Source organism: Thamnophis elegans, chromosome 2, assembly GCF_009769535.1.
Source record: "Thamnophis elegans isolate rThaEle1 chromosome 2, rThaEle1.pri, whole genome shotgun sequence".
In the NCBI taxonomy this organism is placed as follows: Eukaryota; Metazoa; Chordata; class Lepidosauria; order Squamata; family Colubridae; genus Thamnophis; species Thamnophis elegans.
In genome coordinates, this window is record NC_045542.1 from 66,955,187 (window position 1) to 66,970,941 (window position 15,755).

The window sequence follows — 15,755 nt, forward strand, 5'->3', positions numbered from 1 at the left end:
CCAAGTTTTGAGGTTGCTAAGCACTCTGAGTATTTATTGTCCAATTCTAATATTTTAAAAAAGCCCAAGCTGTCATCACTTCCCACCTCTGACTTCGGTAAACTTCAGTACCAGGTTATGGATTTGTAAAGGACAGCTGTTTAATTTTATTCAAGAGAAACTGTGATTTAGCCTTGGATTTATAGAAACTTCTATATCGTCAGGCTACTGTACCGTCTAGTGGAGAATTAGTTCTGGAAGAGTGGAAAACTTTTTGTTCTTTTATTGGGGAGGAAGGATTCAACACTATCAATCTAATAGATATAGGAACAAATTAGGGAAAACTTAAGACGTCATTTGCATTAACTTAAATGTTCCGATATTCCATAGTCGCAGATCGTCCAGATGAGACTTTCCCCACCCCCCACTCTCCTATCTCCCCACTCTCCGGCATGGAAACTTGTTTCCAAGTCTGCTATAAGGACATCGGCCTGGGCTGGCTGGCGAGTTCAAAAGCAAACAGTCCCTTCGGGTTCGAGAGAACAGTAGGTGCCCGACGGCCGGAGAAGGGAAAACGAGCGAGTCAGCAGCCGGTTCGGAGCTCCACTAGCCAGGCCTTCGGGAGCAGAGAGCGCTGGAGGCTCGGCTTGGCGGCGCGCTGCGCTCCCCCGGCTCGATCGAGTGCGCTGCTCTCCGCTGAGCTTGCCTAGGCTGACAATGAATGGCTGCTGCTAGCGCTGCTCGGAGGGCGAGGGGAGCAGAGCCCCTCCGTTGAGCCAGATCTTCCCTCCTCCCCCCCCGCCCTACTTTTGCACAGGTGAGGCCTCCGGGCGCCCCCCCTCTTCCCTTCCGAAAGGTCCCCTAACTCCCCGCCGCTCGCAGCGCGGAGCCCTCCCGGTCTGGTCCCCCTCCTCCAAACGCAGGGACCCTCCCCCATTATTCCGGGTCTTTAAACTTTTTTCCCTCCCTCCGAAACAGTCCCCCGAACTGGCCGGTCCTCTGCCGGAGGCCGAGGGAGCCCTATCCCGGCCGTAACAGCTGCTCCCGGCGCCCATTTTCCCGCTTGGGAAGAGGCCACCGCTTGCTTGCTCGCTCCCTCCTTCGCCCTCTTTTCTCTGCCCTCCCTTGAGAAGGGCCAGCAGCAGCCCCTTCCTTCTTCCCCGCCACGCCGAGGAGGAGATGGGATGCGGGCGCGGGGAGCAGGCCGGCCGGCCGGCCGGAGTTCTGCGCCGCCGCCGTTGCTTGCCGGGGCTCTAGGCCGCCTGGTTAACCTCGACCTCCTCCCACCTCCCACCTCTTCTAAAAAAAGGGGCGCGTTTCGTTCCCGGCCTCACGCGGAGCCCCGTAACGCGGTGGAAGCTAAATTCCCCCTCCTCCCGCGGTTCTCTCCGCCGGCCTGAACGGTGCGGCTTCCCCTCCCAAGTAGGCCCGTCCGAAATCCCCCGGCTTTCCCTAGGAGGGCTTTGTCCTCCTTCCTGCTCGTACCCTTCGCAGCCGCCGGCTGAAGGGGTGCGAAGGGAGCCGAGCGAAAGGAAAACTTTCGGTGGAGCCCGCTTGGCTTTTCTCCAGGAAGGCCCGGCCGGCAGGTTGGCCTGGAAACCGGCGGGGGGTGAGGGGAGAGATTCGAAGGCTTGAGGGGGGGCGGGGGGACGGGGATGCTTCGGCTCCGTCTTAGGAAGGGGCGCCGAAATAAACGGGGGGAGGTTTGCCTCCTTATCCCTCTTCCCAGCGTGAAGGCCCCCCCCCCTTGCCTCCTTTCAGCGGGGAGCTTTAAAATCCTCATTAGTGAAAAAGGGGGAGACGCGCAAGAGAAAGGAAGACTTGGGAAGTTTTCATCGAAGGGCTGGAAAGTTGGGGGTGAAGCTAAGTTTGATGCCGACCCGAAAAGACCGGAGCGGTGGCACTCCTCGTTGGTGTTGTTGTTTCTCCCCCCCTCCCCCCCAAAAAAACTTCAAACCGGGATTCATAAGATTTACTCTTTTTAAACAAGCCGGTCTGAAGTTGAAGCCTCCCTTTGCAGTTTCTCACAACACTTTGCAATGGTGATTATGGGAGATTAAAAACTGCATTTGGAGGAAGATTACTTCCTCCAAGGGTTATTTTTTGGCTGGAGATGGGATGAGGGTTATTTGGCTTATATAGTTCCACGAATGGTGGAATGGACAGACAATACCATTTAAGTTGAAGCTTGTGGAGATGGAACAGTAAGTGTCCCAAATAGCATTAAACAATGATTTCCTGCGATGCTGTCATCATGTTCATGTCCTTTTCTTGCTTTAACTCCAATTTGCTCTATCTACCAACTTTATTGCCATACCGTACAATTCTGCCTTGTAAGTAATCCTAGGATTACTTTTTGAATGAAAGGAAAGTCTATGAAAATAACATGTGGCAATTTGGATTTTGCAGTGAGGAAATTATTCTGTCAAAATTCTTCAATTTTCTCATTGTGTCTCTAAAAAATAGTCTGTACTTAGATTACACTAAATGTGCTACATAAATTGGAGGGATATTGGAAAATGAATCAGTGCTTGGATAGATATCAAAGTCTGCTCCAAAAAGTTTCTTATCAGGCACTTGTAGTTACATATTAGAGCCAGCAGTGCTCATTATATTGTGACGCCAGAACCCAAACCTAGTTCTGTTGAAAATGATCGGATAATAGAATGCATGAATAATAAATCCTATTAAGATGTGGGATTTGGAAGCAAGCATGTGCAGGATTGCAGTGCTGATCCCATGTACTCAAATACTAGTATTTCTGTAGAAAGTCGCTTTGTGGAGTTTGAAAGGCCAAGTCATTTTCTGCAATGTTAGAAGAATATACTTTGTATATTTGAATCCTTTACATTGTTTATTCAGAAAAGTTAATATTTGGAATGATAAACCTAGAAACACTTAAGTAGTTCACCATCCAAAATAAATAAATAAAAGTGTGGAAGCCTAATCATTATTCCATTTCTCCTTTGGTAAAACTGAACCACATAAAACTTACTTATTTTAATATGTGGTACAATGAGAAGGTAGGAAAAGTTCAAAGAATGCAGAATTAGTATGGAATAGTGATTTAATTTTAAAAATGTAAGTTATGTAGTGAGAAAGAGATTTCTTAAGAATTTTCAGTTCTTGTGCTCCTTTTCGCTCCCCTAAGTTGCATATCTCTAAAACTTTTCATGTGGAAGCATCTACTTCAGAATTAAAATATTGAAGAACTGCAGAATTCTTATTGAGTTATTATAAACCTGGAAACACTTTTAGCAACTTTGAAAATACAGGAGCCATTCAGGCATGGGGAAGCATTTTGCACCCTGTAGCTTAGAAAGTTGCTACCTCTATCACACTATTTATTTTCACACTCCATTTATGATTGCAGCTTTAAAACAATAGTTTCTAGCCTCCCTCCAGTATAGACTTATCTTTCTCATACATAATTCCTTCCAAGTTATCAATTTCATTTATTCATGATTAATCCAGATTATGGCAAATCTCAGTCACCACATTATCTGCCATTATTCATTAATTAATTTCCTGAATTGTGGGAATTTACATATTTTCTTTAGAAGAAGTCAATGAAAGTTTGGTTAGTATCTAATTTCATTCACCAAGTCAATAAACTTTTACTTTTCAACTTCAACTAGCATCTGTACTGATATTTAAATGGTCTGATACTTAAGTCTTAGCTTACTGTTTTTAACATTAATTGTCAGAGAATGTGGGTGTGGAAATGTGTATAATGAAAACATTTACTGAAGCATATTGTAGCTGAATATAGTATTCAACACTGTAAACTCAATATCATAGAACTGAAAGAAGTGGGGTTGGGTCTTTCATATAAGAAGGAAGCAAAATTATTGATAACAATTGTAAGTAAGTAAGTAAATTTTTATTACGGTCAAAGACCAGCAATACACATTAGTTTTTACAATATGTTAAAAAGTACTGACATTAAGATATAATTAAAAAGAATTGACGTTAAAAGTAGAAAATAACATACATGTTCTCAGATTGTTCAGGTCACTCCCTGGTTTACCTGGGTGCAACGCTGTTAAGTATAGGAGTAAATACAATGGTCCAAACATTGTTAGAGATATATCCAGATAATTTGTACCAGATGACAACTATACTTCTGTAACCAATTTTTTTCTTTTTTTTTCTTTTATTATTATTATTATTATTATTATTATTATTATTATTATTATTATTTTATTACACAGACAACAATGGGAAAGGGAGAAAATGGAAAAAAGGGGGGGAGGGGAAACCCATCTTCACATACAATTTTTTTCTTATGGACATTGCAGCCGCACAGAACTTTGCCACTGCATACGTGGTAACCGGGTGGAGAAAGCCTAGATAAAAACTGTCTGCCCTCCCTGGCAATCTGTCTAATAAGGGGAGAATATGGGCAGACTTACAAGCTCTGTATAGTTCACAGTGTAATAGAACATGTGAATTATCTTCCACTTCTCCTTTACCACATATACAAACCCATTCTGCAATAGATGTTCTCTTATACCTGCCCTGGAGGAGTGCTGAAGGAAGAATGTTAAATCTGGCTCTGAAGGAAGTTATTCTTTGTTTTGGGAAGATCAGGTCATGTAAGAAGGAAGCAAAATTATTGATAACAATTGTAACTTAGAAGGAATAATTAAAACTTAATTAAATATATAAGTATTGTATAGTCATCATGAAAATGGGTGAGGGTACTCTTTAGTCTTACATTAGAAATAATGCTTTACTGATTCAAATTAACACCTTTTTTCACACAGTACATTTTGCAGTTGATTTTGCTTGACGCTAAGAAAGGGATGACCAACACTGTATAAATAAGTTAAAAGAAGACTCAGGGTACAGTTTTATAAATGACAGAAATATCAACATATTGACTAAGATTACTAGGATAAATGTTTAGATATTTTGCTAAAAGTGCTTCTCATTCTAAAATTACTGGAAACTGCAAAAGGGAACAGGAAATAGTTCCCTATTAATACATTAACTGAGATTGCTTTGTGTAGTAGATTTGTATTCTGATAGGTCTGCGATACATATTTTGAGACAGGAGGAATGTCAAAATTGCATGTGAAAAAACAGTGTTTTTATTTCTCTGGTCATCAGACAAAAAGTTTTCAAGAAAATAAATTAATAGAATTCTGCGTGGGTGAATGAGTGGGAGACAGGAGGAAGATTTCCTTCATAAACAGCAAAAAAACCACAATGCTGGAGAAGTAGTGTATTTGATAGACTTTTTAGCATTAGTTACTATGTATTTTTATATTTCACAGAGACAAGAGACTGCATATTAGTTCTCAGTTCAATCAGTTCTTATTGTGTCAGTAAGAATTCAAGGTGAATCATTGGACAGGATTGTCTCTGCTGTATGAATAAGGTGAGAAAATGGTTGGTAATAATTAAAATTTCTGAGGGCTGGAAGAGGCTTATAAATGCCTTGCTCCCTCTCTACCTTTTCCATGTACTATTGAGCTCAAAAGAAAAAAAGAAAAGAAAAGCAATAGTGGTATTTTAGAAAAGAAATGCCTTATATAAGATTAATGTCTGGTGAATGTAACAGGCAATTTCCTTTATTATCAGGAAATTCAGAAGAATATCTGAAATCTGCTAGTAGTTGCAATATAAGTGCTCCAAATTAATAAATTTGGAGCCTCAAGGTCTGCTGGTTGATTATCTTTTTCTGATTCTGTTTTTGTCCAACTGATTTGTTGATTCCTCTCTTCATCCAAATATAAAAGGAAATAACAAAGGCCCACTAATTAATTCCTACAGACTGCAAGGAAAAAATAGAAGCAGAAAATGTTTTAGTTTGTGAAACAGTGGGTCATTGTATTGTCTTCATACAAAAGGGAGATATCATTTTTCTGCTGGGATAGACCTGAGTTGTACTTACAAAACTTGAAACAGGAAGCTCGGCTTTATTAATGGCTAAATTAGTTTCCCAGTCTTGGGTGGAGACAGTGTTATAAGAATGAAGGCTGGAGCTCTCATATTACAAAATTAACTACCAACCCTCTCCTTTTCCTGGACCATCTATTCTCTGCTTAATGTTGGTTACAAGGAAATGAACTACATACTTTAATAGCTTCTGAATCTTGGAAGAAATAGTCATTTTCTCTTCCTTTTGGGTTTTGCTAAGGTTGTTGTCGCCATAGAATCACAGCACAACAAGTTTCCAACTTTACACTATTGAGGCTGATTGCATAAGAGAGGAAATTCAGATTTCAGGAAATGTATAATCCTCAACTATATATGTTGAAAGAATCTGAAGAACCTTTGACAATATAGGACTGAAGATATTTTTTTCCAAACAAAAATGTAATCAACATGTAATGTTCTCCTTGTGATTAGCTCTGGTTAGTTCTTTGTTTACTCGGAAGTAAACTCCACTGAATTACATTATATTCTCGTTAGATTAGACAAGAAATGAATGCCAACTTTCAGAGACCAAGTTTTCCATGCAAAACATACAGGCAAGAACATGGTTGAGAAGATAGTCCCTAATATTTTCTTACAACATTTGTAAGAGATAATAGTCTTTCTATATTCGGAGCTAAGCATAAATAGGAAATGGGGATTGCATTCACTTTAAGTTTGAGTACAGTTCTCCATGGGATTGTGATTTTTGATTTTACATTCCCAGTTCAGGCTTGTTATTAGCTTTAATTATTGAAAGAATTGCTCTGCCTGAAAATGACAAAGTTCACAGTCCTTTTCTGAGACCCAACTGGCCAGACTTGTTACTCAAACCATTTAGGTATATGGTTGCAGGCTAATCAGGCTTTTTATTCATAGTAAATTAGATAGCATTTCTCTGAAAGGCTGGTTGTAACTATAATCCTTGATGGTCCTAATTTATGGATGCATAAAGAATAGAGAAATTGTGTCACCTGATATTCTGCTCTTTGATTGTTAGAATCTATGAGACCAACAGCCACAGTAAGTTTTGTAATGTTGCAAAGTGACTAAGAAATACTTAGATAACTATTTTGTATTTGAAACATTAATTTTAAGATCTGTATTCTTCGTTGCAAACTATCTAACATTTACCACAAATCTTTTAGTTCCCAGCCAGCAATGTTGTATGACCTCCATAAAAAATACACATGTTCATATTTGTGTTCCCATCCAAAATACCTCATATGTCATTACATATATTTATCCATAAATACATAAATTAGCCAAACATATTTTTGTCTTGCTCTGTACTTAATGTTGAACCTTTCCCAAAGCATTCTCTTTATTTTCATGCTTCTTTGCTTCTATCATATACCACTATTTCTACATTCAGTAACTAGTCTTATATTTGTGCAAATGTTTCATATTGGTTTTATATGATTTCTATAAATCAGTCATACATCACATTTCACATTCATGCATTTCTCAATGACCCAGAATGCCATACCACACTTTCCAAATATTGCTCATTGTCATTTCTCACATCCTTTCCATCAGAATTCTGTCAAAATTCTATAGTTTTTGCATATACTCTTATCTTTCCATATGTACAAGGGAACAATAATGGCATTCTTTAATACCATCTTCCAAATATATGTTAAGCGTGTTGCACAGCCACCCCCTTAGCAAATCATTTTTTTTTTACATTTCTCCAGTGACACCATTTGTACTACAGCTTTATTATTTAGTGTTTTCTCAGTATTTTATGATTTCCTTTCATCATTTTTTTCTCAAATACTAATATTTATAGCATTCATTTCAATTTCTTATGGCTATAATATCACTGCAATTTCTATGCAGACCTCTGAAATACTCTTTCCAACATTCTCTTACTTCCATTTCATGCAAATTTATTTCATTGCTTTTAATTGAATTCACTGTGTTGGACATTCCTTATTTAGCCCTTGTCACCCAATTCCAGAACTCTTATTTCTATCAAAATCATTTTTATTTCTTTGCCTCTTTTAACCTCAACTGTTCCTTTATTTAATTACTTCTTTTTATGGGAGGGAAAATCTTGTTGTTAATCATTTGCTCTTAAATTGCATGTACCAATGTTCCATAGTTGGAATCATTAGTAGATGGTTCTATCCATATTGTCTTCCAACATACTGACTAGTTAAATCTTCCACATAATCTTCTTTGGTAGTGTAGAAAATGTATGTTCGATTACCAGCCTTAGTCATCTCATGCCACATGCAACATTTTCTAACAAAGACAACAGCAGTCAGTTTTCATCCATTGTGCCCAAAACACATCGAAAGTCTAATTTTATCCTGGCGTACTCATATGATTCAGTGCAAGATAGGGTCTCTAATCTAAAGACTATTTTGCAAGCCAACATACTGTTGCCCTAAAACCACAGTTGGTATATGCAGCATGTTGATATAAATACAAGATGGAATTTTAAATTGATAAAAAAATTCCTTCACTGTCTGAAATCAATTCAGGTCTGCCATTTTTTAAACCCAATTTCCTATAATTAGGAGTATTATATACATATATTTCTCTAATTTTTCAGTTTGTCACTAGTGAAACCAGACAAGGTGAATACTCTATCCTAAACAGGATTTGTATATTGAACCAATGTACCAACAGCTAAGATGTTTCATGTTGGGCACATTGTGCAACAAAACTGACTTGATCTTGATCACTTGCTAAATATCAGTTAACCTCTCAGCAGGCTGTTCAGATAAGAACAGGGAAGAAAGTGGACTCACATTAACAAAACTGGGAGGGAAGAAGAAAGGAAGGAAACATGGAAACATAATACTGTATATCCAGAGAATAGCTGCTTTGTGTAAATTCAGAAAAGACCAATCCAACATTTTGGCATATAGATTATGCAAGGACATAATCTAGGTAATTTTTTCTTTGCGTGCTCTTAAATTTTGTAAGCTGTTTTAAATACCTCCAGAGTAGAAAGCTGGTGTATGAATCAAATAAATACATACAATTTCCAGGCTGCTCCCTATTCTTAGTTATTTCTGTTGTATTATCTTGCGCCTCAGCTTTTCTTATGAGGCAAATTTTAACTTTCATTATGAATTTTTTCAGTATCATTTTTGGCTAATGAAATAACCTGCAAAGTTTGGTGGCAACGTTCTTGCAAACCAGCGTAATATCATAAGTCTGCTAGACTGGTCATATATTGGAATAAGAAGAAACCTAGAGAATCATTTTGTTCTGGGATGATCTATTCTACTGTATTTTGGATTGGCTTTGCTCAAATACATAAATTGTCCTTGGTTCCCTGGTTTTGTTATAACTTTCTTTCCGAAAAATGGGTAGTATCAAATGTCTGAGCCAGGTGACTGGCATGAAAGGTACAAAAGAGCAGAGGCTTTCTGAGTGACAGTAGAACAAAGGAAGGGAGGAAATAGTTTTCTTATATTGATAGGCTATTCTGGATTATTTGTAATTGGGACTACTTGACAGCTGTTGATCAAGCACTGATAGAAGAATTCTCACCCTTCAGTTGAAATGGAAGCAATGAAATATGCACTTGTCCTAGTATTATTATTATTATTCGGAATATTTATCATGCTGACTGGATTTAATATTGTTAATCCATGGATCGATTTAATCATGGTTTGTTGAATAAGCCACAGTGGGTGCATTTATGTCTTATAATAAATCGTGCACAAGAATGGCAGGTTCCCATATTAGTAAAATAATATTGTACAATGTTCATATAACATGTAAACAATAAGTAAGAAGCCCTACCTGTTTGTTCCCACAACATCCCAAGCAAAAACAGGTCACATTACTAAGATGGCATGATTCATGGTTTTGATTTATTACTTTATTTATTATTTATTGGATTTGTATGCCACCCATCTCATCCAGAGGCAACTCTGGGTGTCTTACAAACAATAACTTTAGTTAACTAATGCAGTCTATAATCCTTGTTTTAAAAAATATAGGCAATCATTCAATCATTCTGCCTAAGAAGAGCAAGACTTAAAGATCTTCTGGAGTCTTTTGGGGTAGGAGCCTGCCAGCCGGGCACATCTTGCCTTGGCAATCTTTGTCCACTGTTCCTTGAAAAAGCACTCCCAAATCAGTCAGATTGCATCTCCTGCCCACAGCCCTCTTCAGGTAACTCCACATATTTTTCAATTGGATTCAGGCCCAGGCTATGAATTTTGTTTTTGGGTCATTCCAAAACTTAGATCTTCTGGTGAAGCCATTCTTTGTTCATTTGGAAGTATGCTTTGGGTCGTTGCCGTGTTGAAAACTGAAATTCCTTTCCATCTTCAGCATTTTAGCAGAGGCGTGAAGGTTTTGTGCCAAAATTGACTGATATGTAGAACATGTCATTATTCCTTCTACTTTGAGTAAAGTCCCAGTGTTTTGTAGATTAAAATTCTACATACCACAACAATATATAGCTGTGCAGTGATTTGGATTTGATCACCAAAAGTATTTCAATGATTCTAGGAAAAGACCCAGCTGCCCTAAGGTGCTGCCTGAGGTCCTATATTTGTTTCTGGTAGTATCAAATACTTTTTGAAAATTATATGCAAGTGCTACATAACCCTAATGCCAAATAATTTAAATCCTCTTTAAATCCTTTATCTTTTACTGACTGACTTTACATGGTGCACTAAGTTACAATTTGTCTGAATCATGTTATTCATTTCTTGAATAAGATGCAGTGGCTGCATAAATATGTAATGCTAAATTATAGGCTACAAATCATATGTCTATGTTTGCCCAACTGTTTTAAGCCACACTCAATTAAATTACATTACTGCTAAACTTTAAATAATTTTAGAATTAGTAATATTTTGAGGTGAAGACAAGTAGATGACCTCTGCAGAATAGTGACAGGACTACATCTGAAATAATACTGTATACAGTACTGTGGTTCTGTCTTCTAGAGAAGTGATATTTGATGCCATTTAACCTTTCTTCAAGAAAAAACAAAGAAAGTCCAGTTCTTTTTGAAAAAGATCTTTTGGGCAATCTTTCAGCTCGTAGTTTTTTAATTTAACTAACAGTGTTGGAAGGGACCTTGGAGATCATCTAGTCAAACCCCTTGCTCACGCAGGAGACCTGTACTAGGTATTCGAACCGCTGAACCTGCCAACCTTTCTGATCGACAAGCTCAGTGTCTAGTGGCTAAACCACCTAGTCAGCTGTTGGCAAAGAGTTATTCTTTGCCCTCTTGATATCTTTCTTCTCTGAAATAGTTTCTTCTGAAATGGATGAAAAAAATGGAAAAAGAAACTACTGCTTCCCTTAGAAAATTCTGTAATTTGGGGGTGATCCCCAAAGAAAGTACTCTAGATTTTTTTTTTAAAAAAAATGCATCTTTGATAATGGCAGCAAAAGCTCTTGTCACACTTTAGTTGAAAAACATGTTCTTCTTACCTGTATGTCATTTGGAAAATAGTGGCACCCAAAGTTTTTTGAATTGTGAACTGAATTCAAAGCACCCCATTTTAAGCCTAATGTGATTGTATTCAATTCAGAATAATAGCTTCTTTCAGTTGAAAGTGTTGGAATTCAAAATGGGACGTTTTGCATTTGAAGTGTTTTGCATACCCATAATTTTAAATAATATCTCAAATCTAATGTTATGCAATTCATGGCTGTTTACTCCATGTATTCCCACATGTGTAATTATTTACATGGCTGTGCATATGATTCATGGAGAAACAGAGTTATTTTTCTTCAGACTTCAAGCAGTCTAGGGTAGAAAATTGAGGCATTGTTTTTAAGCCAAAGACTTTATCTGTATAGCTTCTTAGACAGCAAAATATTTACTGATTTAGTTGGACTCTGAGAGAGCAGTGGATTTACAAGATCAGGATTAGGGAACAAGGATCAAGAAAACAATTTATAACATATAATCTGTTTTGCCACCTTCTGTGTGCATATTGTTTTGACTTGGCACTAATTGTCCTCCACCCAGTTTACTCTTCTTCCTGCAAGAATACAAGTAGTAGCTGAATTGTAGCATCGCTGAAGTGCTTAGTCTTCTGGCATAGTGAAAATGCTGTTTAAACTTAATAAAAACAGATGCAGGAAAGATGAAACACTGAACTACTTGGCTTCATTTTACAATGATGAGAAAACAATGTCTCAGGTTGGAAGGGATCTCTGCCACCCCCCATCCTCAAAAAAACCCCCAGAATCTTTGTTTTATTTAATGGTTTGGTTCTATCACCCAGCTGTTTCCGTTGTAATCATATTTGTCTCAGCAGAACAATCATCTTTAGCAAGAAAATTTTGTCGGACAACGCTCTAAAGGCTATACTGTCTTTTCATATAAGTCTATAGGCCATTAAATAAACTAGTATATAATATTCAGATAACAAAATTGCTGTGTGCCTATACTTTTTTCCATTGGGCTCCTTAAACATTTTTCCTTAGAACTTGTGCAATGGAAAGTGGTATAAAAATGGCACAGTGTCAGATCTCTGACCAAGATGTGAATTTTGGTCACCCAATTCATTGTGTTTAGTTAAGAATAAACAGTCTAGTTTGTCAGCTTTGATTGAAGTATTCAGTGTTCAAGCTGTAAAGAGATTCCTTAACTAAAGTACTCCATAGTTTCTGTGTCCTTTTGTGGATATCCTCTTTAATGATAGTATTAAAAGAAGAACATGTTCATGCTGTCTTGGTAATTGAAAATCAAACATTCAAGATAAAATAATTTTTAAAACTCTATATAAAAATCAGGTTAACAATACACTAATATTATTAATACCTCAACAAATGCTGTCATGATTAACATAGGTGTAAATAAGGATCGTTTGTAATGTAATAATAATCAGGATTCACGGTTGCCTTTTCACAGTGGAAGGCTTCTAAGACAGTGACACACTTCCAATTATGGTGCCCAAGAAAAGATTGACTTAATGCTGCGATTCATCCTCAATTTCCCTCCTTCCCACTGAGATTTTTCTCCTATCTTAGAAACAGCACAAAGATACTTTCGGAATGGCAGTCTTGCCTTTCATCTCATATGTAGTCCTCAGACTTTATACACATCTTTGTTTATTATTAGATATTTGTATCTGTGCTTGATTAGGTTAAAAAAAAAGGATAAAGACCAGAAGTTTACCAAATGGTTGTCAGGATCTTCTATTTGCAGAATATGCTTATGCTTCTGGTGGGTGTCCTGCATTTTCTTAAAAAGATGATGAAATTCTCAGCAAATTGTCATCTCAGAAACTTTTACTACACTAAATTAAAATTGAATTTTTAAGAAATGGAATGCTCAGCATTCAAAATGTGTGAATGTTTTGTCTCATTCTGATAAATGTTCCTTTGAAAAGAGCTGAAAGTCTATTCCATTACAAATTCATATTGAGGATCTTTCAGTACTGCTTTGTAAGAAGCTGCATAAACGGTTTTTATTTTCTCCCTCTTTATATCTTCCTCCAAAAATTGCTAGCGGTTTTAAAGCTTTGGGGGAAGGAGGGAGGCATTTACCTGATGCTATCTGAACATGGAGCAGAAATCTTAGTCACTTCCAGTGCCAACGTTCTGAATAAACTCTCTGTAGGGAGGATTATCTTGTTGTATTGTTCTGCTCCAACCATCTCCAAATAACTGTAAAGCACTGTTTCCCACCCAAGCCTTTTGTAGAATTGGGAATTTTTAAAAGCAACAGCCCATTGTGTACCTATTCTGTGTCCTCAGCTGCATTGTCATTCCTTACAGAATAATTTCTCTCTTCTGTGTGATTTGCAGCAGGAAACCTTTGGGTCATAGTGTCTCTCTAGTAAAAGAATAATGGACAAGAACAACCACCATTAATTTTTTTGATATTTAATATTCCACCCAGCATTAATCTGCCCTCCAGTTGCAAGTGGTGTGTGGGAATAAACCATTTTGTCTGTTTTAGCCCAAGCTTTCATTTACATTCATGGTGTATCTTATCTCTGACACACATATTGTTTGTCCTAAAAAGACAGTGCCATGATTTAGAATTTCCTGAGCTATTATCAGGGAAGATCGATATGCTCATAAGAGCCTGTTCCTTTCTGGAGGTAATAGGTAGAAAGCTTCACTGGGTTTGCAGATCACCATTGCTGCTGGATTACAACCTGTTTATTATGCGTGGCTATTTTACAGTGGCAACGCTGCCATATTTATTTCAGCACAATCCTAGTGCTGTCACATTGGATTGTTTTTAACCAAGATTAATAAGAAGCTACACTTAAATCTTTCCATTTTCCATAACTCCTGCAGTGTTCATTAATATCAAAAGAAGGAACTTGAGCTGTGAAGTTTCATATGCTGCTCTCTGTTTAAATGGCCAGAATACAATAAAAAGAGGGAAATCACATAATAAGAATGGATTACAAATACTATTTATTTCTAGTTGCTTTAATTGCCATGGAAGTCTAAAATTTGCCCACAGCATGGCAAATATTGGAACCATTTTAAATTTTATGCTTTCAGACAAATCCAGTGTAGTTCTTTTATTATTTATGCATTAATTTCTTTATAATATTTGTTAAATAATTCCCTCAGGTCAAAATAAAAGCTACTAATAAAGCAGAGCAGCATGGTGGGATAGAGGTGAAGACGCTCACCTACTCGGAAGGTTGTGAATTCAATCCTAGGCAGTAACAGATGTTGCTTTCTCAGGCTGCAAAGAGAAAATATCTGCTGCGAATTCTGCTTAGGCATCAGGAAGGGCACCCAGCCAGTAAACGCTCAGCACCACTCAGTCGCCTCGACCCCACTCTGAAGCAGGGGATTACAGAGTCCTAAAAAGGGGAGAAAGCTACAATTTAAATAGTTTATAAAGGAGATTGTGTGTGTATGTGTCTGTGTATAATTGGAGGTGAAATTATTTTGGCCATCTTTGTTCAATGTTCCTCACTCAGTCTGGCACTCATTAGGCCAAATGGTTTACTTAGTGCTTTGGCCCCAGATGACCAATGGATAGTTGCCTTAACTATATAGTTTGCAGCCATCTTTTGAGAGCATCTTGGCTCATTTTGTGCTGGCTGACATCCTATCACCTTCTGGTTTGTTTGCTTCTTACAGTAAGAAGGGAAAATGTGTCGTGGTCTTCCCCCATTTCTCTTCTCTTCCCCGTTTCATCACCATCCAGCCATGCTTATTCAGAAGGCCAGGTGGAGGAGCTATGATACAGATATAACAGCTTCATTTTACAGTTGCTCTAGACTTCCCATCTCTTTGCTGATGGCTAGGAATACAGGCTAATCTCAAATTAACTCTCCTATGGATATGAACAAGGTAAGTAAATGGATGCCAACCTTGGGTACAAGTTTAGTTAAAGCAGAGCCTAATTACATTTTGACAAAGGTTTGGGTTTATATGATACTCAAAGTCTTTAAATGAATAAATTAGTGCTTTTGATGATTGAAAACTGGAGGAAGAACTAAGACCTTAAGCTGACACTTCCATTTCCAGAGTGGGCATATAAAATGATTGATTGCATGGACTACTTCATTTCTGCTACCTCCCTAATGGAAGGTGTGGTCCTAGGGTTCATATGCCCTATGAACCCCTTTTTTTGTGGTCTACAGAGGCCCTGGAGATCACACTATCAAAATTTGGCAGCTAAGTATCAAATTGTGGAGATGGAAAGAAAGAAGAACAGAAAACCAAAGAAAGAGGTATAAGCTGTCAGATTGATTTAAACATTTAAAAGCACCTTTTAAAAATGCTCTATCAAACCCTACTTCTTCTGTTTGCATGACCTCACCACTTCAAGGCCTTGTCCACTGTAGTCCTCAGCTTTTTTTTTTTTTTTTTACAAAGGGTAGCCCGAGGCTGCCAAAACATTGCCCACTTCTGGCTGATCTCTCTCT

General features: G+C 37.8%; 1 protein-coding gene across 2 annotated transcripts in view; it reads left to right on the forward strand.

Moving 5' to 3' along the window:
- Positions 1-686: 686 nt before the first annotated feature.
- NACC1 (nucleus accumbens associated 1) overlaps positions 687-15,755 on the forward strand; it is a 31,378-nt gene continuing 16,309 nt past the window's right edge. For both annotated transcript variants that reach the window (XM_032210329.1, XM_032210330.1), the window contains exon 1: positions 687-796. The gene's annotated coding sequence lies outside the window, so the exon portion shown is untranslated. The remainder of the gene's footprint in view (positions 797-15,755) is intronic.